A 19147-nucleotide genomic window follows, 5' to 3' on the forward strand; every position below is an offset into this window, starting at 1 on the left:
CCCTGCCGGGGCGGGTGATAGTCACAGTGGCTTCAGGCTCCTCTTCTGCGCCCTTACCCCTCGGTCCCCCAGACCCCCTGCTCAAAGGGCACACAAGCGCCTTCACTTGTGGGCCCTGCCTCTCTGGTCCTGCCTCCATAGACAGGCCTGTGTGATGGGTCTTAAGGAAGGCAATGAGGGCAAGGGCATTTGTAAAGCAGTGAGAGACCAGACATCACTCACTTATGGGAATTCTCTTAAGAGTTCAGTACTTTCCAGTATGGGAGGCTGAAGGAAGAGGATTGCTTGAGTCCAGGAGTTTGAGATCAGCCTGGGGAACATGGCGAGACCCCATCTCTACAAAAAAAAAATACAAAAATAAAAAAGAGTTCAATCTTTCCACATTCTAAAGTTTGGATGTGAGCTTTCAAAACAGCTGTGGATGCCCTCTGTCTCCAGGGCCCCAGGGCTCCCCACTGCCCAGCTCAGGGCCTGGAAGCTGTCCTGAACTGGGTCTCCCAACAGGTGTGTTGGAGGACTCCAGCTCACTACAGTTTTCTAATGAGTTACTCACCAGACTGTCTTCAGGGAACAGAAACTGATTAAAAACCAGGTGTGAAATGGCTCATCCTACACAATGCGTGTAATAAATATTAGATAACAACAACAACGATAATAATAATTTTACCTACATCTCCCAGGTTGTCTAAGGAAGTGTCAGCAGCACAGTTACAGACTGGAGAAAATGCAACATTTGGCTGCCTTAAAATAGCCTCCTTTGGCTCATTAGAGGGGTGTGTGCCCAAGGGCAAGGGGCAGCATTTGTTCAGCTCTGGAATTTCCAGCGCGCAGCAGCCCCACACATCATGCCGAGGTATCCTACACACGAGGGAGCCCTTGAGGTCCCAGCATGGGGAAAGCTCCTGTCTAATTGATGGGAGGGTGTGTCTAATTGTTCGTTTATCCAATCAGTATTTATTGAGCTCCTACTGTGTGCCAGGCTGTGGATACTCAGAATGAAAACAACTCGGGGTCAGCCCTTGTGGAGTTTCATCCGCTGTAGTGGAAATGGCAAACGAACAAAACCCAAAGCAATCCTTGGAACTTGTTAGAAATGCAGATTCCCAGGCCCTACCCGGACCTGCCTGCTGAGGAGCTGTTCTGCCGCCCAGCCCTCTGGATGTCCCAAGCCCTCCTGATGAATCTGATGGACGCTTTAATGGTGCAAGAGCTGGGACCTGAATGACAAGGAGTGGTGAGCCTTGACAAGCCCGAGGGGAGTGTTCTGGACAGAGGGCACAGCTGGGCACGGTCCTGTGCCAGGCAGAGGGCCCGTGTGAGGGAGAGCCGAGCGATGGGGCCAGTGAGCTGCAGCCTGGAATAGTGCAGGTGACACTGGGGCAGCTGGCAGGGGCTTCTCAGACCTTCTGAAGACATTTGGATGCTGTTCCAGAGGCGCCACTGCTTTCACCTGCCTCCTGGCCTGGCCTGCTGTGGTGTAGAAACCTTGGACTTCACCTTCTCCTTCTTTCTGGGGAAAGGGCGGGGATCGGCTGTATCTCCTGTCCTATGTCTCAAGAGTTTTCACATTCCATCCAGTGCCCAGCTGGGTTCACTGGTCACTTCTCTCCACCAGTCTAAGAGAGTGGGAGAGGGATGGAGGAGAGCCTCCGCTTTTCCTAGAAACAAAGAAATGGGTGTGGCGGCGACAAAGGTGGTAGGACCCTAGGGAAAGGCTGGGAGAGCCCCGAAAAAGCGAGCCATGGTGTCGGGATGCGGGAGGGGCAGAAGCCTGGGAGTAAGTAAGGAGAGACTCAGTCACTCTCCCAGTGCCCATGGAGAGACTGGACAGGCCCTAGGACCACCTGTCAAGCTGTCTGGCCACTGGAGACTGGCGTGAGCCCCTTGTCACTCCCTCCCCGCTCCATCCTGCTGCAGTGGTGAGGCGCAGAGCAGTGCAATGTGGCCGCTGCTAAATCCCTCCCAAGCCACCTCACTGGGCACTCAAGCGACGTGCAGCCCCAGGGAAAGACACGAGTCCCAGGGACCCCACTGGGACAACTGTCCTGCAAGTCAGCTCTTAAGCCCAGCCCACGGACACTGCCTCGGAGAGCAGGTCAGCCCCAGCTTGGAGAAAAGCCTCCTGCCCTGCTTGTTATTCCAGCAGCTCTGGCTGGGGGCAAAGACAAGCCAGCCTGCCAAGCAGAGATCCCGTCCCAGAAGGTAGGCCACTAAACGCAAGGAGGGCTTGAAGACCTCAGAAATTGGGAACTGGTTGGGCGCAGTGGCTCACATCTGTAATCCCAGTACTTTGGGAGGCCAAGGCAGGAGGATCACTTGAGCCTGGGAGTTCGAGACCAGCTTGGGCAATGTAGTGAGACCCTGTCTCAAAAAAGAAAGAGAAAGAAAGAAAGGAGAGAGAGAGAGAGAGAGAGAGAGAGAAAGAAAAGGGGAGGGAAGGAGGGAGGGAGGGAGGAAAAGAAAATAAAAAAATCAGAAACAGCACATCATGAGCTCTGTGAGGCCACTCGTTCCCTCTTCCCATTTTCAAAGTCTTTCTTGAGCACCCACTATGCACTGGGGACTGTTCTTGGCCCTGAGGATCCCCCGTCTGTGCATAAGAAAAGATAGGTCCCCTCTTCTCTGGAACTTCCCGTCCTAATGGGATGAGATAATAACACGAGGCTAGTAAATGGGAAAATGACAGTGAGGATGCTGTAGGGTGATGCTTCCGGGGGCAGAGGGCTACTAGGCAAGGCCACAGAGGACCTGACATTTTTGCTGAGACATGGATGATGAGAGGGAGCAGAGAGGGACCTGCAGGAAGAGCATCCCTGGCAGAGGAACAGCAAGTGCAAAGACCCTGACAGCAGCGGGCCCATTACCCCCTGCAAGGAAGCCAGGCCTCAGAAGAGGTGGCAAAGTCACTGTCCCTTTTCCCCTGGAACAAGCCCAACTATTCACCTACATGGGTTTCTTCTGGTACCAAGGAAAAGTCAGAAAAGAGACCAAATCAAATAGAAGCAGCCTGACATTTTCAGGCTGTTTGCAGGCCCCTGGAGCTCACATTTGGAGGGCGGAGGAGGGAGTACCGGCAGAGAGGTGAAGCCAGGGGTTATAGAACGCATCAGCCAGACACAGTGAGGATACCAGCTCTATTGCTCACCAGCTGTGTGACCTGGGCAATTGCTTCCCATCTCTCGACCTGCATTTTCTCACCTCTATCTTGCTTTTTCGGTTTTTTTCTTTTTTTTGAGACAGGGTCTCGCTCTGTCCCCGAGGCTGGAGTGCTGTAGGGCCATTACGGCTCGCTGCAACCTCCGCCTGCCTGGCTCAAGCGATCCTCACACTTCAGCCTCTTGAGTAGCTGGGACCACAGGTGTGCATCACCGCACTCAGCTAATTTTTGTATTTTGTGTAGAGACAGGGTCTCACTATCTTCCCCAGGCTGGTCTCAAACTCCTGGGCTCAGGTGATCCTCCTGCCTCGGCTTCTCAAAGTTCTGGGATTACAGGGATGAGCCACCGTTCCTGGCCTCTGTCTTAAGTGTAATTCCTGAAAACGGTATTTATGAAGCGCCTGGTGCAGGTAGCTCCTCCATCCACAGTGGCTGTGATTGCAACACCCAATTTTGAGCCATGCTCTGTGTTGTTCTGCAGGGTTGATTAAGCACCTCCTGACCACAGGAACAGAAGAGGGCATGATTCCCGCACCCAAGCTCTACACAGGGAGGAAGAGGCATCTGTGGAGAGCAAGAGAGAGCACATGGTGCTGGCAGAGTCGGAGAGGACAGGGTCACTGGGGGCTGTTGTCCCTCTCTGCCCAGCTTATGGGACTTCTTTTCTTGAAACAGAATCCATCCATCAGAAGTCTTCCCTCCTCCTCCCTTAGTTTCTGTGGATCTGGTGGGGCTCCCCCTCCACCAGCGTCAGGGGTACAATCGGGACCAGACCTGGCCTTTCAGCCCTGTGGGCCCCCCCGCTCCATGGTGATTGGTCAGGGGTGGAGTGAGCATCAACCCTGGGGCCTTGGCAGAACCCTGGGCAAAGGTTTCTCTTTCCACAGGGGTTGCTAAACTGCAGGATGGGCCCCTGGACTATTGGGGCCATCCCTCCCCTCCTTGTGGGGGGCCATCCCTCTCCTCCTTGTGGGGGGCCATCCCTCTCCTCCTTGTGGGGGGCCTTCTGAGAATGAAGTCACATAGAGGCCAGAAGAGCCCAGAGATGGAGAGAAACCAAGCACCCATGACGCTGTTGGAATCCCTGGAACCACCCAGGCCCGGTCCGGCAGCACCATCTCTGGACTTTAAAGTGATGTCAGACAATTCTCTTTCAGCTCATGCCAATTTTAATTGGGTTTCTGTCACTTGAGACCAAAGATTCCTGACTGATTCAGAGGATTTCGTTAGGAGAGATAGAGCTTGAGCTTCCAAGAAGGATATGAATCGATGATTAGGGAGAGACAAGAGTGTATATTAGGGAATGATAAGAAATGAAATTGAGAGGTGGTGTGGATGCGTGTTTGTTGCAGCCCCAGCACCCATTTCCTCCCCTCCCCCTTCCTCATAGAACCTGAAATTTCCTAGCCATGGATTTTGGTAAAATTGACCCCAAATGCAGCTTCAAGGGTGGGCCCAGGTTAGCTTAGCTGATAGCATTTTCCATCCCCACGTCCAGGTGGAGATAACTGAATCATGGGGGCAGCTTCCCCCACCCTGTACTCCTGACAGTGAGTGAGTTCTCATGAGAGCTGATGATTTTATAGGGGCTTTTCCCTTTTTTGCTCGGCAATTTTCCTTGCTGCCGCCACGTGAGGAAGGATGTGTTTGCTTCCCCTTCCACCATGATTGTAAGTTTTCTGAAGCCCCCAGCCACACTGAATTGTGAGTCCATTAAACCTCTTTCCTTTATAAATTATCCAGTCTTGGGTATGTCTTTATTAGCAGCATGAGAACAGACTAATACCCTCCCATTGCACAGTGATAGGTGTGCATAAATGAAGTAGTGCATAGCCCAACATCAGCATAATCAGGGCCAATGAGGTTCCATTGTGCGGCTTTTGTTTAATCCTGGGAAGCATTCCCATTGAACACAAATAAGAAAGTGGCCTTGGAAGCTTCTGGTAGCCATCTTGCAACCATGAGAAGAGAGCCTGCTGACAATGGAGCCTGTACCAGGGCAGATTCAATAAATGGAAGGACTGGGCCACATTGTTGGAGTCCTGGATCGGGCCACACCTGAAGGAGGATCTACCCTGAACTACTCAGCTACATGAGCCAGTAAAGTTCCTCTTGGCTTAGGAAGTTTGGCTTAGTTTTCTGTCATGTGTAAAAAAGAATCCTGTCTGCTTCAAATGAGACTCAAGGCGAGGCTCCCATTTCCTGACATCCCGCCCCGCAGTGGCCTAGGCCAGCACCAATACTCCATCCTCCTAGTCTACGCCTTGCGGCCTCTAGAAAAGAATTTAAATTCTCAGGCCACAAGAATGCAGGGATCCTCTCTAGGGCCTTGGAACTGAGACTCCTGAAGGGGCCAGGGATCGATGGAAGTTTGTCTGCCATGTGGGCTGGAGTGATCTCAGAGCCCCAGATACCCTGGAGGAGGCAATAACTCACCCTGGGTCCTCCTCTGCCCTTCCCCCAGCCCATCCTGGGCAAGGACAGCCATCAATCCCACTTATCAGTCCTCTTATTTCATCCTTTATCCAGCTGTCTTGGATGTCACTCCACATCCTTAACTCAGAGTTATGAGAGATTGAGCACTCGGGCCTGGGCTGGCTGAAGGATTCATGGGTCCAGAGCTGCCCATTCATCAGGGAGAAATTGCAGTGGCTTTGGGGGTGGGGTGGAATATGATTGACTGGGTCAGGGAGAGGGACCTTTGCTATCAGCAGCCAGAAATATCAAAGTCACGGCAAGGAGGCTGGGTGAGCCTGTTGGGTGAGAAGACCCCCACATTCCTGTGAAGACAATCCTAGGCCTACAGGGTATCAGCAAGACCAGCTCCAGGAAGCAAGGGTTCTATTTCTCAGCCAAACAAGGAGTTGACTCAACAAATATGGGGCGTCCCAGGCAGGGGAACCCAGGAAGATGAGTCCGACTTGCCCCAAAGCAATCCAAAGAATCTCCAAAAAATGTGTATCAGTCCCTGGCTACCCTGGTTAACTGCACTGCACCCCCACTGCCCCACAAAATGGCTGCCCACTACAGTTAAAGTAAAACCCCTTCTCCTGACCCCAGCTTCTGAAGTCCTCTTTGATGGAGCCCCTGCCCACCTCACCTGCCACACCCCAGCCCCTGCTGCCCCTGCCTGTTCTTCAGTCACTCCAGACCTTTGCATTCACTGTCCCCTCTGCCTGGAGACTCGCCCCCCAGGGTCTCACATGGCTGGGTTCCTTGCCACATTCAGGACTCCGGGCTCCAGAGAGGGCTTTCTTGCCCCCTCCTCATCTCCTGCAGCCCCCTGGCTGTTTTGTTCCCTTCACAGTGCTTAGCACTGGCCCAAATCTCCTAATGTTGCTTTTCCCGTTACTTGAAGAGATGCCAACTAGTAACCTAGTCCCTAAGGGCAGGGTTCTGTCTGTCTTCTCCATTGCTGGGTCCCCAGGCAGCCCTCGCTGTGTCTCTGGACATCGCGGGCACTCTATAAATGTATGTTAAGTGCATAAACTACCACCCTCCACAGCCAGGCTCCAGGATGAGGCATGCTGGAAAGGGGCAACTTCCCGAGGCTGTGCTGAGAGCTGAGTTTTCCTTGGACCCCACCGGGGTGGCTTCTCTAGCAGACACAGGCTGCTTGTTCGGGAGGCATGGCTATTTTGTGTCTCCAGGAGGTTGCCATGGGAACGCACGGCTGTGCAGCACAGACCCCCCTTAAAGTTAGAGATGTGGAGATATGAAGAGATAGCACAAGTCAATGAAGTATTGACCAATCACTGTAGAGCCTCAGCCATGGGCAGGGGAGGACTTTCGGGTCACCCTCACCTGCCCTCAACTTTATCTTGCAACTCCTCTCTGTCCCTTCACTCGTATCTTCTCTCATTCCCAGCCTGCTTCTATCTGTGTGGCCAGGAACACCCACTTGGGGGCCACAGGTCCTGCTGAGGTCACCCAGGCATCTACCATCCAGGTGTTGGGTGATGGAAGAGGTATGATAGTAAACGCAGAAGTGGGAGATGAAGCATGACAGCAAGCATGTATTGAGCACTTACTGTATGTATTTCAGAATGGATGCAGCAAGCATGTATTGAGCACTTACTGTATGTATTTCAGAATGGATGCGGCAAGCATGTATTGAGCACTTACTGTATGTATTTCAGAATGGATGCGGCAAGCATATATTGAGCACTTACTGTATGTATTTCAGAATCGATGCGGCAAACATGTATTGAGCACTTACTGTATGTATTTCAGAATGGATGCGGCAAGCATGTATTGAGCACTTACTGTATGTATTTCAGAATGGATGCGGCAAGCATGTATTGAGCACTTACTGTATGTATTTCAGAATCGATGCAGCAAACATGTATTGAGCACTTACTGTATGTATTTCAGAATCGATGCAGCAAACAGGTATTGAGCACTTACTGTATGTATGTCAGAGTCGATGCAGCAAGCATGTATTGAGCACTTACTGTATGTATGTCAGAATTGACGCTTATACCAATTACTGGACTCAATCCTTACCTGGCCCCAGAGGGGAGGTGTATCAGCCCCACTTTACAGATGAAGAAACTAAGGCTCAGAGAGTTTACGTGAAATTTTTGGAAATTCCCACCTAACATGAGGTAATTCCAGCATTAGAACCCAGGGAGTCCAAATCCAGAATTCAAGCTCTTAACCACGCTGCCATCCCAGCAATTCTAAACACAAGCAAGCCTGGTAATTCCTGCGGATTGAATGGTTACTGCAGGCCAGGCACTTTGTTTCCTGTATTAGTCCATTTTCATGTTGCTGATAAAGACATACCCAAAACTGGGAACAAAACGAGGTTTAATTGGACTTACAGTTCCACGTGGCTGGGGAGGCCTCAGAATCATGACGGAAGGTGGAAGGCGCTTCTTACATGGCAGCAGCAAGAGAAAATGAGGAAGAAGCAAAGGCAGAAACCCCTGATGAACCCATCAGATCTCTTGAGACTTATTTACTATCATCAGAAAGCATGGGGAAGACTGGCCCCATGATTCAATTACCTCCCCCTGGGTCCCTCCCACAACCTATGGGAATTCGGGGAGATACAATTAAAGTTGAGATTTGGTGGGGACACAGCCAAACCATATCATTACATAGGTACCTTTGTTATTTTACACTGGGAAACGAAGGGCGTCAGGAATAAAGTTATTCACCCGAGTGGTAGAGTTTGGATCTGCACACTTGCCCAGAGTCCAAGTTCGTGGGCCCTGGACACTTAGGGCCGGAACAGACCCTCCAGCCTGGTCACCCTTAAATTCCAGGGTTTAAGGAAAGGCAACACTTCCTTTCCCCGAACCCCACCATGCCCAGGGCCTGGGGAGGACACTGAGGAAGTCCAGCAACCTGACCAGAACAAGTGGCCCTGGCTGGGCTGCAAGATGCCTTTGGACCACAGCCGGGAGGGGACATACACCCCCTGTCTAGGGTCGGGGCCAGGCGGGGTCTCACTCCACTACTTACATGGGCAGGGCCCTTCTCTGAGCCTGGCCCTCCTCACTGGAAATGTGGAATAACTCTTTTCACCGCTCTCGGGATGTTGAGCGTGCCTGTGAACGTGTCCGTGAACAGGGCTGCCACAGCGCAGGCGAGTCCACTGCTGGGAATCAGATGAATGAGAGAGTCGGTATTTACTGCTGCGAAGTATACTTTCTTCCTCACCCTCCAAACGGATCCTCTCCAAGGCATTTCAAATGGAGATTAAATTATAAAACTTTAATTCAAATGCAGTTTTCTAGGAATCTGCCAACTGCACGCAGTGGCTTAGAGCCGAGCAGCTCTGCGAGGGCCAAACACAGCCCGGCCTGGAGGTGGCCCCTCAGCTTGCTGCGAGGACGCACTCCCCAGGCCTCCCCTGGGCTCTTGCTGTCCCTGTCTCCTGGCTGTGCCTTCAGCCATCACCGGGGAACAGGCAGCAGGGGGTGGGGTGGGATGGGATTGGATGGTGGAGAGGGGATGCCTATTGTTCTTTTAGGCCATGTTCTGACGTCTTCCCCCAAAAAGAAACCTCTTTCTCTCAGGCCCTTGGCAAGAAAAGGCATGAGACATCTGACAGAGGGAAGCTAGACATCTCTCTTCATTCCAGAGGGCAAACAGGGCTTTTCTGGGAAATCCTCCAATTTTCTCTCTGATGCTGCCCCCCCACCACCCTGCCACCAACGTCCAGAATGTCAAAGCTCTAAATAACCTAGCACCTCTCTGTGTTTGCATTAGTTACCCGTCACTGCAATAAAGCTGTGTCACAATCTACTCCAAGAATCTCAGTGACTGAAATCCACAATCATTTCTTTTTTTTTGTCCATAGGCTTCAGGCCACAGATCAGGCTCAGCTCTGCTTCACATGTCACATTCCAGGACCAGAAGCTACCCTGAGGGTGCTCTTCTCATGGTGGCTGGAAGAATGCAAGGAGCCCCTCAAAACCACACACACAGGCCGGGCGTGGTGGCTCATGCCTATAATCCCAGCACTTTGGGAGGCCAAGGCAGGTGGATCACCTGAGGTCAGGTGTTCGAGACCAGCCTGTCCAACATGGCGAAACCCCATCACTACTAAAAATACAAAAATTAGCTGGGCATGGTGGTTGGCACCTGTAATCCCAGTTACTTGGGAGGCTGAGGCAGGAGAATCGCTTGAACCCGGGAGGCAGAGATTGCAGTGAGCTGAGATCATGCCACTGTATTCCAGCCTAGGCAACAGAGCAAGACTCCGTCTCAAAAAACAACAACAATAACAACAAAAACAAAAACAAAAAGCAAAAAATAAAACCCACACACACAGATTGAAAGCCTCTGCTCGCATCACATCTGCTAACATTCCGTTGGCCAAAGTGAGTTATGGGACCAAGCCCAACATCACTGGGGTGAGGATGTGTCCTCAGTCCATTTGAATGGAAGTCACTGCAAAGTCACATGGCGTTACGTTAAATAAACAGCAAAATAACAACAACAACAAAAGTGACCTGGCAAAGGGTGCAGGGCTGCGAGTCCATTACAGGGAGGCAGTGCTTACAAACAGGATGGAGTGAGTGTCGGCTGGTCACTGCCTTCAAGTCCATTTGCCTTTGAGGGGATTCATCTTCCCCCCTTTGGTGGAGACGCGTCTCCACTGACCCCATTCCCAGCTACAGGGTGGGCCCAGCAGGCTCAAGACAGTCTGACACCCTATTCCATAGCCACAGTCATTGATTCAAACATAAGACTTTGACGTAAATCAACGAGGGACACTGAATCCCCAAAATAAATCCAGAAACCCCCTCCCTTCCTCACCAGAAATAACAAAGAAACACAGAGTCCAAGGGGCTTTTTGGCAACAGACCTCTGCCTCTGGCAACTGACCTCTGGGGATGGAGCTGTGGAAAACAGTGCAGAGATTCAGAAAAAACTCGGGTCCTGGAGTGATGGGATTTAGCTGGATCAACCTTTATCTGAAACCTGACTACCGCTTGACTTTTCACTTATAGGAGCAAATACACTCCCTTTTTGGTTTAGGCCAGTTTGAGTTTCATCCTCCATCATTTGCACCCCAAAGATTCCTGAGTGATAGCGATGACATCAGAGAGAAGACAAGAGAGAAGGAAGGCTTCCCAGCCTTTTCACCTCCTTACACAGCTCCCCACCAGCCGTGAATGTAGGCCCGAGAGCATTGCGAGATTTGATGAGCTCCGCCAAGAGGGTTCAGAGCCAGCCAGTCCCCCACACTTTGCTGCACCCGCCATGGGCTTCATTGAGCCAAACAATCACCCCCCTTCATCGAGACCTGCTCACCTCTGGATGCAGCCTGGAGTCTCTGGCTGGCCCCAAGGGCCAGGGAGTCTGGAACTCCTGCCTCATAGAGCAAAGATCTGTTTGCATGGAGTGGGAAAATGTAGGTCATTTTTCAATGCGTGTGGCTATCTTTGGGCAACCATGAATGTCAGAAGTGGGGCTGGGATGGCAGGGCTTGATCCATTGGTATTTGTCTCAGAAGGAGCTGCCTACATCTGCCCACTCACCAAATATGGGGGGATCTGGAAAAAAGGATATGGGGTGTGTTCCCCACAACACATACACTATAAACAGGGATGAGCTTGACTCTCTCTGGACCCCAAAGCCTTACTCCCATCCCTTAGACACTGAGATAAGAGACAGCTTTCTTTATTGTGATTGCTGTTTTTAAGTCTTGTTTCATGAAAGAGAGAAAGAAAAAAGGCAAGTCCGTTAAGTCATTTATTCCTAATGCGCCAAACATCACCGGCTGCTGGGGTAGTTAAGCAGTAAATCTGGGCTTGCAGAAAAATCAAGAAAATTAGTGCTTGTGAAAGGGAAAGATTGACAGCCCTGGGTAGGGGGCGCACAGCCTACCAGCTCCTCCTCTCCCTCTGTGAAGTCCCCTCTCTGCTCCCTCCAAAGCCGCTCAGCACTCCTTCCTCCTCCGTCCCACCGCCCACCCCTGGCGCCTCTGCACAGCACCCCCACCCCCACCCCAGCGCGGCTCCACTCCCCTCTCCCCTACAAATCCTCACTCCGCAGCCTGGACAGACAGTGCCCCCATCAGGCCACACTCAGCCCTGGGCTGTGGGTACTTGTGTGACAAAGACAAACACCTGTGGGAGGATTAGGAGAACATAGGCAAACCTCCACTGGTGACCCGAATTTCAGATTCGAACCCAGGTCTCCAGAAGTGAGTGTGAAGAAAACGCCTAAATTAAAATGCTAATTACTGTCTCCGCAATTCGTAACCAGACAGTCGCTTGTGTCTATTATTAACAGCTCCCGCAGCAGCCTCGGCTCGCCCAGAGACACGGGTGATTTAAAGATTCAGGTGCGAGAGAAAATAGCATGAAGCCATGTATGTGTGGTGGAGCGCAGCTGATGCCAGTGCCACACCCACTCTGCCCAGAGGTGACGAGGGCATGCGCCACCCAGGCCTCTTCCTGTGTGGAAACTTGGGAAGTGGATAGATTGGCCGGACCAACAAGATAAGGTCAACCTTGGTGTTTAAAATACCTGCAGAGGCCGGGTGTGGTGGCTCACGCCTGTAATCCCAGCACTTTGGGAGGCCAAGGCAGGTGGATCACCTGAAGTCAGGAGTTCGAGACCAGCCTAGCGAGCGTGGTGAAACCCCGTGTCTACTAAAACAAACAAACAAAAAAATACAAAAAATTAGCTGGGCATGGTGGCCTGTACCTGTAATCCCAACTACATGAGAGGCTGAGGCAGGAGAATTGCTTGAACCCGGGAGGTGGAGGTTGCAGTGAGCAGAGATCGCACCACTGCACTCCAGCCTGGGCAACAGAGTGAGACTCCGTCTCAAATAAATAAATAAATAAATAAATACCTGCAGAGCCCTCTATGGCTCCCAGAGGACCTCCATATTTTGTGAATTAAACCCCAGGGTTTAGAGAGCACAGGAGTTTGAGCTCTGATCCCCAGGCAGGAAGAGGGCTAGGTAAGATTCCACCCTCGGCATGAAGCCTCCGCCGCCACTGGCAGCTCCTGGGATCCGGGACTGCCCAGGTACACAGTGAAGGAGGGAAGGGTTTGCCTGTGGGGAAAATGCGGCCTGTGAGCTGCCTGTTCCCACTGAGCCATGCTCCACTGTCCCACTGGCCTCCAGAAATCAGACAGAACTGGTCTCCAGGGAGGCCTTGGGCCTTGGCAATGCCCATGGAAGGTACCCAGGCCGAGTGCTGAGGCAGCGGGAGACAGCAGGGGAGGAATAAAGGAGGAACGTGTGACACCCAGTAGAACGACTGAGCCAGAAAAGACCCAAGTGTTCACTCTCCTGTGTTCACTGTGGGCGCACAGGGTGGCCGCACTGCCTGATAAGGACAGAGGCGGGTTCAGATCTCCTCTATAAACTCACTATCCAGATGCACGAGGCCGCAAGGCCGTGTCCCCCATGCATCGTCCTGTAAAGCTGCTGCCACAGTAGCCCCATCCCACCCTGAGATGACCTCATCCCGCATCTGTGGGCTTGGGACGGGGTCTGCTTGGTGTCCCTAAAACATGGCTCCAGACACAGAGGGTGCCCTGTGATGTCTTACTGAACCAGTGAATAAATATGTTAGATACTCTGCCTGAACAGCCTCACACAGGCCTGGGCCAGCTCCTGCCAGCTCCTAGGAGCCAACTGTTAAATATTCAAGATTCGTGGCTTTGGTTGTTCAACAATTGGTAGCTTGAGATCAGCCAGAGTGAGAGTATTTACACCACAGCCATCAGCAAAGGCTCCCAGTCCAGGCTCTTTCCTACCCAGCCCCACCCCTAGCAAAACACCAAAAGCCAATCTTCTTAATCTGAGTTAATCTCCTTAATCTGCAAAATCTTCCAAATGCAGGGAAAGTTGAAATGCCTCCTGCAGTAGGTACTGTTCTGTTTCCTCTGATGCTTTAGTTCCTATCTTTTCAGCCACCTCCGGCAAGCCCCAGGGCCCCTTGGAGCTGGTGCCAGAAGAGTTAATTCCCATCACCTCCCCACTCCCTTCCTCAATGCACCACCTGTTCTGCTCGGGCTCTGGCCCCGGGTGGGGTATAAACACCCCCAGTGATAAATGGCCCGGCAAGCAGCAGTGCCAGTGACGCCGGAGCCCTCTGCTCCCTCCGCCACCTGTTCTATCCCAGCTGGAGGGAGGGGTGCTGGAGGAGGGGGCTTCCATCTGAGTCAGAATCATTCATCCTAAGTAATTAGCTGCCAAAGAGAATGCAAACCTGCAGCTGAGGACCAGAGGTCTCCCCCAGCCAGCTTCTCCAAACTCCTCCTGCCCCAGACTTGCCTCTGGAGGCAGCTGGGAGAGCTGGAAACCTGAGGAGGCCGGAAAACCATCTGCCAGGGCTCGGGTCTCTTTGCAGATCAAAAGCTAAGCCACTCCTTTCAAGACTGCCTCTGTCAGGCCCTGCCTTGTCCAACCCACAGCTTCCCTCCCAAGGCTGTATTGGTTGAGTTGTATTGGTTACCTGCGCCTAAGGCATCTCAGCCCAGGGAAAGCAAAGGCTGGGCATCATCACCCGCTGAGTCAGGCCCCGATCTTGGACCCCCGTGTGGGTAACTGGGTTTGGGTTGTGCCTGATGCCCAGGCCCCATCTTCTGCCCATTTTGGTGCCTTCCCCCATAGCAGGCAATGTAGGTGCCCACTGCAGTGTATGCCAGCCCAACCTCCAGCCACCAACGCATGTGACCACGTTTCTTTGCCCGAGACCTTTCTCTGCCATCTGGATGCCACTCTGCCCATGTTGCCACAGGCCAGAGTGCTAGAAAATAGGGCCCCCCGAGAGCAGCCATCAGCCAGCAACTGATAGGAGCTGGTGTCTAGGTACCCATAACCCTCCCCTTGTGTGGGGTACTCTCAGGCACGCTGTCCACACTGGGCCCAGCCCTGCAGGATGGAGCTCTGGTCACCCACAGTTGGAACTCACTGAGAGTGCTCCCTCTCCTGGCTGCTCCTTTCCTTTTCCCATTCCCCTACCAACTCCCAAATTAACTACTTTTACGGGAAACCTTGTATCAGGGTTTGCTTCCAGGGGGATGCAAACTAAGGCTGCCTCCTTCCAATGCATGACTGAGCACCTGCTGTGCTCCAGGCACTGCAGCGAGAAAAGGACACAGGTGTGCAGGCTCTGCCCTGGGCTGGGTCCATGTGGGAGGATAGGCAATGGACAAGGAATCAAATCATATCCTCTTAGATGGTCTTAAACACAATGATGAAAATGCAACTGGATGATGGCAGTGATGGGGAAGAGTTTGTTTTAGAGGAAGAGAGGGCAGATAGGGAAGAGCGGATCTCTCCAAGGGAGGGTCAGCCATGCAAAGAGCTGCAGGAAGAAGATTCCGGGCAGAGAGAACAGCAAATGCGAAGGCTGTGTGGTGGGAGTGAGCATGGTCGGTTCAGGAACACGTAGAAGGCATCGTGGTAGGAAGCAGGTGAACCAGGAGAAGGTGGAAGAAGTGAAGCAGAAAGAAACGCTGAGGCTGGACCTGGTGGGCCCCTGCAGAGCATGAAAAAAGAGTCTGTGGGTTCAGGGACACTGGAAATCTTGGGCAGGGTTGAGAGGGGAGGAGGAGGTTTGCTCAGCACCACGGAGCATCGCTCAGCCTACTGCGTGGAGACTGGGTGGAGCAGGGGCAGGAGTGGAATACAGAGGCAGCTGGGGCTCCCCACCGTCATCTAAACGGGAGACGTTGGTGCTTGGAGCAACTCCATGTTCTCTGCAGGTGAACCTTCCATAAACCTGACCTTTCTCTGCCGAGGACCTGGCCTGTGAGTGCCATTCCCCAGGCCCCTCCAGGCTGGGGGTGACCTCCAAACCTCAGGCTAATGCCTGAGTCCTTGTTCCCTCTGGAGTCCCCCACAATGCCAAGTGTCCCCGCCCACCACCTGCCCAGGGAACATCCTTGCTCCCCATGACTGGGCATCACTAGGGGCCTCCCAGCTCTTGCCTGCTCCACAAGTGAGCGTCATTCCAGATTGAAGCACCACTGCCACCCGACCCTGCCTTTCCCACACCACTGCCACCCCAACCCTGCCTTCCCCAGTCCAGCCCCCAGAACGGCCCCTCCCAGGGCCCAGGGCAATGATCATTTAGTGGCACCATGGGCTTGCAGCAGCTTTCCCTGAGTTTCTCAGAACACATTAACTACATTATTCTTCACTCAATATCCATCAAGAAACCCTTGAGAGAGCTGAAGGACGTGGCTTAGCCCTAGTTTACAGATGGGTTGTACAAATAGAAAGGTTTCCACATTTTTCAGGAGCACCAAGGAACAGAGCCTTGGTGAATCCTAAACCGGCATCAATCACAAATGGGCACAGTTAGGGGAAGAGTTGTAAGCCTTGTATGGAAACCAGGTTTGGGGCCTTGCTGCCTGCCTCTGCTGGGGAACAGACACCACAGACCTGCAGACCCCGCAGACCCCTGCCCAGGGACTAGGGGAGAGCTTGCTCTTGCTCTCTCAGGAGGGCCCCGGGTTGCCTGCTGGGCTGGCCCCATCCTGCTTCAGTACTGAGCTTTATTGTATAACTCTAATGCTCAGGGCATGGTGGCACACGCCTGTAATCCCAGCACTGAGGGAGGCCAAGGTGGGAGGATCACTTGAGCCCAGGAGTTCAAGACCAGCCGGCAATCTCTCTTTTGTAGAGATAGGGAGTTCCCTATCTCTACAAAACATATGAAAATTCGCTAGGCATGATGACATACACCTGTGGTCCCACCTACTTGGGAGGCTAAGTCAGGAGGATTGCTTGAGCCCAGGGGGTTGAGGCTGCAGTGAGCCAAGATCATGCCACTGCACTCTAGCCTGGGCAACACAGCAAGACCTTGTCTCAAAAAACAAAAGGATAACTCAAGGGCCACTGAGAACTATGTTCTGGGTCCAGGGCAGGAGCAAGAAGAGGGCTAGCAGAGGAAGGCAAGAACGGGAACAGAGAGCATGCGAGACTAAGCTTTCTGTCTCTGTCTGCCTCAGCCTCCTCATCCTTAAAATGGGGGAATATAATTCCCTTCTCCCAGGGCAGCAGGTGCGATCATGGCTGTGAGCACACTTAGGGGTCTGGGGCATAGACTGCCAGTTATTCCTCATTGCCAGTGTCTATTCTCCTCTCCTTCTGCTCTCCCCTCCGTTCTGGCTCATGGCTGCCGGAATCGACACTCTCTCCAGCCTCCCTGCCACATGACTAAATTCGGACCGTAACGCTGTAAGCACAAGTGTAGTGTGCGGTTCTGGGAAGTGTCCTCAAAGGGAGAACATGTCCTTCTCAGTCCCTTTCTCCTCTCGGCAGCTGGAACTAAGCAACCACCTTGGCTGGTAAAGTGGAGGAGGTCTCCTGCAGAGGAGGTCGCCGTCGACGTCGACTGGAGAAGGCTCTTCTAGTCCCAATTCCTGCCTTCAGGCTCTTGATTGTTTGAGAGAGAAATAACTTCTATCTTGTTTATAGTGCTGCTTTTTTCTTTCGAGTGGCTTCTATCACTCCTAGCTGAACCTAATCCTGTTCGCTGTAGATCAGAACCTAGATCTGTCTGTCCCCAGGGCCCAGGCCCACCCAGCAGCCCACTGCTCTGTGGGTCCTCGTGAAAGGCCATAGTGGTTGGAGGGGTGGCTACCGCTCCAGATTTGTCAATGAGCTGCCCAGTAAGGCAGGCGGCCCTGGCTCGGCTTAGCCCCCCACGCAGCTCAACTAGAAGGTGCTGGGGGTGACCCCCACAGGGTTTCTGGAACAGGCTGGAGCTTTGGCTTTTGGGAAGGACAGGAAAAGAGCTTGAAGAATGGGAAGGCTGAGGACAAGGACAGTGACTGGAAATTATTTGCTGGCTGGCTTCAATCCAGCCTCTGGCAAAGCAGAAAGGAAATTCTCAACTGGTCCTCACACAGTTAGAAGAACGTGGTGATGAGGCGGTCTCAGATGTCCCATCCTCATCCTCTGACTCGGTCCTTGTACCCATTGCACAGAAAGGAACCAATGGCTCCCCTTCCACCACCTGGGAGCACGAGCCAGCTGGCGACCACAGTGTGGATATCATCTGTGTCTCTCCAGCCCCACGTCCGTTCATCCTTCTCGGTGCTAACAGCACCCAGTTTCTCTGTGGGAGTCCCCACCATCCCCACTTTCAATCCATGAGCTTCAGATGGAGCAGACCTCACCCCAGGGTCCAAGGCTGCCATGTGGCTCAGGCTGGGCCAGAGAACTTAAATTCCTCCAACTACCATGATCGGCCAGGGATGGACATGTGACCCAGTAAGACCCAGTGAGACTGGAGGGGACGTTCTTTGTTCCTGGATTTGGCCCTGGGAGGGTTCAACCCTTTTGCTACCACATGGAGCCTCAGGATGAAGCTAATGTGGAAACGAGCAGAGCCAAGAGACAGACGGGAGCCCTCCTAGTTCTAGATGGCTCCAAGCTGAAGCTCTCATTAGCCCTGGACATGTATATACCAGCGGATTTCTTCCCCATCACCACCCAGAGCAATTTGCCTAAGTACATTCTAGTCTCTCTGACTGGAACGTCATTCCTTCTCCAGCTGCCAAAATCCCCTCCAGTATCTTCAGGCAAATGTAAACTGCCTCCCGACCCCCCGTACCAAGAAGGAGCTGGCTCTCTCCCCTGCTCCAGTTGAGCACAGATCACGTAAATGGGAACCATTTTCATGTGGGCTCCACCTCCCCATAGGAGTCTCTTCAGCCCGGGACCTGCGTCTCCTGTAACGCTGTATCCAGCACCCAGCATCCAGTAGGCGCTCACTAAATACCGGTTGAATAAATAAATGAATGACTGCAGAGAAGCAAGCTAATCGTTCATCAAGTTTATGGATGACATGAAATTGGGAGCAGTTTCTAGCCAGAGGTTAGAATCGTAAAGCAGATTGGCTTTCGCAAATGAGACTACAGCAAGACGGAATCGGAATTGGATGACGTTCATTAAGTAACTAGTTTGAGGAAGTCGTCGCCGGGAGTGTGTGAGAGCTGGGGATATAATGGTTTCTGTGCACGTTCCAAGAAAAGCTGTGGGTGGCAGGCTGGACAGGGGGCGAAAGAAGTTGGCTGTCAAGAGCTGGGGTTAAAATGGGGTCGAGGTCAGTTCATGGGCTTGTGACAGGCAAGACCCCAACAAGTCCTTCTGCCACCAGAAGCCACCCCAGCTCTGTATTGTGGATGCAGGGGAAGCAAGGGAAAAGCTTTTAAAATACAGAGGACAAATTGGATTTCTGAAGTAGGGTTAAAGAAACTGGAGTTGCTGCATCTGGAAGCAAAAACAGGAAAAACCACTTCCCTGAATGGGCTTTAATGAGGGGTGCCACTCCCCAGAGTGGGGAAGGCATCCCCGCTCCCACCTGGAAGAGCCCTGTGTCCCAGAAGAAGGGTGACAGGCAGGGAAGTGGTGGCAGCCCGCCCTGTCCCCACTGCGGCCTCCAGAGCTGCCGCCACCCCTGCTGTTTACACTTTTATCGTTTGCAATGAAAGACGATGATGTGTGTGCTCTGTATTGATTGTGCCTCTTAGATTTTTATGTCA

This window comes from Pongo pygmaeus, chromosome 4 (genome assembly GCF_028885625.2).
Source record: "Pongo pygmaeus isolate AG05252 chromosome 4, NHGRI_mPonPyg2-v2.0_pri, whole genome shotgun sequence".
Taxonomy (NCBI): Eukaryota; Metazoa; Chordata; class Mammalia; order Primates; family Hominidae; genus Pongo; species Pongo pygmaeus.